The sequence below is a fragment of the Durio zibethinus genome, chromosome 15 (assembly GCF_047325235.1).
Source record: "Durio zibethinus cultivar Kanyao isolate XHJ-2024 chromosome 15, ASM4732523v1, whole genome shotgun sequence".
NCBI classification, from domain to species: Eukaryota; Viridiplantae; Streptophyta; class Magnoliopsida; order Malvales; family Malvaceae; genus Durio; species Durio zibethinus.
The window spans coordinates 13,305,500-13,310,704 of NC_143176.1; the positions used below are offsets into that span (position 1 = coordinate 13,305,500).

Here is a 5,205-nt window from a genome sequence, read left to right on the forward strand (position 1 = left end):
TGAAATTTCTTGGACTATAGATTGAGAAGTTAAGAACTTTCCAACTTTGAGGCACACTTTATTTCAGTAATTTCTCTATTTTTTTCTCTTTAAGCCATTTTCAATTTTATTATTATTTTTTTTTTCTTTTGTTGTTTCTTTTTTTTTTTTCTTTTTCCATTTGTTGCTCATCCCTTCTTACCAATTAAGTCCATAATAAGTGTAAGCACATTAGCTTAGGGTGAAATGATAAAAAGGGATAATAATAAAAGAAAAAGGCTTTTGGCTTATTATTGTGGCTATATAAGCAAAGAAAATGATATATAAAAATAGGCTAAAAAATAAGTACTAGGGATGCATCATTCAAAGGTTGGATTGAAAAGGCTCAAACTATCCAAAGAATGCCTAAACCACTTCCTAAGTCAAATATAGGCTAAAATTTCACCTCAAGGATTGAGAAGGTAAATTCTCAAGTCTTATTCTTACTTTAAATTTCTATGCAACTTAACATCTCACAAACTTTCCATAAAAGTTACTGCATACCATAGATTAAGAACAAAAACATATACATAGAAATCATATTCCAAAGAAAAAACATACTTATGAACTTGTTTCATGCTTCACTACATTCATACTTATCCTCATATCATACTTAAGTCATTCTTTAAAAACTTTGAAAAATCAACTAAGCTTGTATAATAAAAAAATTAGCATGCCAAATCAGTTTGAATCATAAAGCAAAAATGGGTAAAAATTTTTGAAAACAAGTTTAACTCAAAAACCATTATTTTCCTTTTACTTGCAGTAAGCACTACTTTAAAACAAAGCAATTAAAAATAATGAAAAAGAAATACACCCTCAAATTTTACGTCAAGGTGGAATCTCCTAGTGTTCTTCATGAGGTTAGACATTCCATCACTTTCCATTCCTACAAAACACAAAAACAAAAGTAATTCAAAGCATACTTGTCATAAAAATAAGAACAAAAAAGCATAAACCATTAAAGTAAAACTTGGGTTGCCTCTCAAATAATGCTAGTTTTGGTTAAGCTTGACATCATTAAATTTAAGAATCACCTCAACCCCTCAAGAGGTAGTTTGCCTTGCTATATCCTTCTTTGTAGATTCATATAAATAGAACTAGGCTAATGAGGTGTATTAACTTTCCTTGCAAAAGTAATAAATACTGGACTAGAATTCAACATAAGGGGTTTTTAGTTATAAAATTGTAAAATCTAGGGCTTAAATATTTTGTTAAGTGGACTTGTGACATTAGGTGAGGATGTTTAGACATTATGCTTGACTCTCTAAGGTTATTTTTTTCCTTAACTCTTGTTATTGAGTGTACATCATTGTCATTTCTAAGGACTTCATATTCACCAGTTACAAATTGTATTCTTTTGTCCTTAAATCTTAAAGTAAATCACAATTATAAATATTAATCAATGCTTTAGATGTCAAGAGGAAATGTCTACCTAACAATAGAAGGGGTTTCATTATCCTTTATATCTAAAACAACAAAATCCAAAAGAAAAGCATATTTTTTTACTTTTACTAACACATTCTTCAACATTCATTATGGTTTCTTAGCAAATTTGCCAGCAAATTTGATGGTGAATGTTGAAGGCTTTAGCACTTCACAACCTAGCTACATAAAAACATTCATAGGTATAAGGTTAATACTAGATCCAAGATCACAAAGAGTTTCATAAAACTTTAAATGACCAATTTTACAAGAGGTAGTAAAACTCCCTAGATACTTTTACATTTTCAGAAGGAGTTGTTAAAGTTTTGGATTGCAATCTTCAATAAAAATGGCATTTTTCAACTCTTTGAGTAGCATTTTTAAGATAGGCTCAGTGTTGGTGGTGTTATCTCAAAGGTTTGCCTTCAAGTAGTCATTTTAGAGGTCAGTCTCACTCTTTTCACTTATTGAATCTCCACATCCTCCATTTTAGATTGAATACTTTCTAAAAGTTCTCTTCTTTTTTACATTAGCATCTCTTCTTTTTCAATTGATCATTCATTAAACTCTTCAGGATCCTTCTTATAAACATACTCCTCATGATCTTTCTTAATTTTAAAATTCTTTCTCTCTTTTTCATAAGGCTCAATACTTTTAGAGGCTTCTAGTGCCATATGATCAAAGTTTTCCAAGATCTCCCTACCATACCTTAATAGCTTATCTTTCTTCATCACATCATCTTTTTTAATGAAGTTTACCTTAGGTTGCTTAACAAAACTATGGAGGTTAACCACCATAGGTTCATTCATAATGTCATCATTATTAGAGTCATACATAGTTTTTTCCCCAAAGGAGTATATAGCATTATATGCTTCATTGCCTTATTTCTTAGAGTTTAACTCGGTGTTACTAGGCAAGGTTCTTAAAGGTTGGTTGGCTATAGCATGAGCAAGTTAACTTATCTGGTTTTCAAGGTTTTTGATTGATGCAAATTGACTTTGGATGTTTGCATTATTTGCTTGCATCAGTTGGGTCAACATTTCCTTAAAATCAATTTTTTTTCTTGGGATGGGTTATAAGATTATGGGTTAGGGTGAAAATTGTTGTTTTGCTTGGTGGCTTAATTGTTGGGTTGATTCCAAGAAAAGTTGGATGGTTTCGCCAACTTGTGTTATATGTGTTGCTATATGGGTTGTAGATGGGTTTAGACTATTTGGTGAACTAAACTGTTTCTATCTTAAATTGGCACTTATCACCAGAATGAGGTCCATTATATATTTCACAGGAAATAAAAAGGTTTTGTATGGTATGGAATGGGTTGGTTTGAGATGGGGTTCTTAATGCTTCAATCTTTTTAGTTAAAGCTTCCAATTATGAATTAATAGGTTTCTTGTGTACCTTTATTTCCACATCCCATTGATAATTGTTGACAGCCATCTCTTCTATTAACATATGGGCCTCCTTAGTAATCTTGCTTATTATGACTTTTCCAATAGCTAAATCCAAAAAGGTTCTCATGGATGGAGAAACCATTATAAAATATTTGAATTTATAGCCATTAGGGAATATCATGATGTGGGCAATTTCTTAATTGCTCTTTGAATCTTTCTTAAGCATCATAGAGATTCTCACCATCCATACATAAAAAAATGGTGATTTCATTCCTCAACTTGGCAATCTTAGTAGGTCGAAAGAATTTTATTAAGAATTTTTATGCCAAATCCTCTCAAGTTGTAATTGATCCATATGGTAATTAAGATAGCTAGCTTTTCACCTTATCCTTAAAAGAAAAAAGAAAAAGCCTTAGTCATTTTGCATCATCTGAAACACTGTTATACTTAAAAATATCGCATAATTCAAGAAAATTTTACAAGTGAAAGTTAGGATCATCGCTTGGTAGACCACCAAATTGTATAAAAATTTGGACCATTTGTATGATTGAAGGCCTGATCTCAAAGTTGTTGGCTTTTATGGCCAGCTTTCAGATGGATGGTTGAAAACCATTAGCATTAAGGATTGTTGGTATTTGCCTTTTAAGCCAAATCATATTTTGGCTAAGATATTATCATATTTGTAGAACTTTAATATTTGATATCCTACAAAGGTCTTTTTTTTTTTATCATTGAGCTTATGTACATATATTTCAATGTTGATGCTTATATGATAAAGTCCTCAAAAAACAAATAAAGCTTTGCATGGGAATTGCAATGAGATTGTAATTATGAGATCATCATTTCATAAAAGCTATATGTTTCAAAATTGTTCCTAATTGATGCTTTATCAATAAAAAGACATTGACACAAGCCGTTAGACTAGCACATGGTTATGTTTTTGCTTATGAAGCAAGTAACCGATCTCATAGGTTGAAGTTTTGGATAAACTTAAGCTAACATGTGGGTGTTTCTTACAAGAATAAGTTCATTGTACATGACTTGATATGGATGCTACATGGTAGTTCACATAGTGTCTATAGCTGCATTCTCATATGATGGTTGTATAAGTGATCCTTAACTTGAAATTACTTATGATCTTATATGATGAATGTGATACTTTACTTTACTTATGGTTCTAACCAAAAATGCTCTAGTTGAGTATTGTTGGGTATAACATAAGCCATATGAAAATGCATGAAATAATCAAGATGGGATTTATCACCTTGTGTGATCAAGAGAGTATGTTAACTAGTTTTGATTGAATTCACTTAAGAAATTTTTGTCAAAGTCAAAATAAGAGTCTAGAAATATTCTAAAGCTTTTTATAACTTAATGTCAAGGACAAGACTAAATATGGTTGAATAAGATTAAGTAGACACTAAACCATACTCAATGTTCAAACAAAGATACTATGTGGTGAAAGGATATTAATTACACCTAAGACTATTCACGAATAGGTTTTCAAACCATCTTGACTTTTCTTTAGCAATTAGGGGTCATGAAAATAAAGCTAGTATTGATCATGATCTATAAATATAAGACTAGCTAATTGAAGAATTGGTAATAAAGACAAAAAGTTTGTTTCATCTGTAGCCGAATACCAAGGCTTACAATGCTTGTTTTTATTGCCAACATGCTAAAGAACCTAATGGGCCACACACAATAAAATAATTGTGAAAGATTAAAATTGGGACAAATTAAGTAGGACTTAATTTGATTTTGGTATAGCCAAAAATAGAGGAAATAAAAACAAGAGAAATAGTTTCCCTTATTTGGTACATTCAGCTAGCATCAAGTTAATTGTGAAAATTTGCATTCAAAGCATTAAACCTAATATGGCTGAATGCTTCCCCTATAAAAGGAACATCAAGCCACCCCATCTTGTAACCAACTAAATATTTAGAGCAGAAAAAAGAAAAAACTAAGAGAAAGAATTTTCACTCAAGAAAATACAAGATGTCTTGCAAACACTTACTAGCTAGAGTGTAGCTTTGAGTTCTATCAAACCTTAGAGAAGGTTCTTTCACAAGAGTTCCTCGGGATCACCATTAGCGGTTGAACACTTAGGTAGCTTCTTGGCTTGGAATCTATTTGGAAGGTCACCAAATTGAATCAAAGGATTTTCGACATTCAAGGTAACACCTTTAGCTGAAACTATATATACTTGTATATATATGTTGTTTGTATAATCTTATTGATTGATCTTGGCTTTAAGGAATTAAGATTTTTTAAAATTCTCCTACTTTAACTCTGCATAATTATGCATAATTCCATTCAACTGGTATCAGAGCCTTGTCAACATAGATTATACAAATTAGAAGTTTGTTTG

The 5,205-nt window shown here is 31.0% G+C and overlaps 1 non-coding gene across 1 annotated transcript; it reads left to right on the forward strand.

The window, feature by feature from the left end:
• Positions 1–3,008: 3,008 nt before the first annotated feature.
• On the forward strand, positions 3,009–3,115 carry LOC149514698 (small nucleolar RNA R71). The gene has a single exon (XR_016328377.1). It is a non-coding gene; the product is annotated as a small nucleolar RNA R71 (small nucleolar RNA).
• Positions 3,116–5,205: the final 2,090 nt, after the last annotated feature.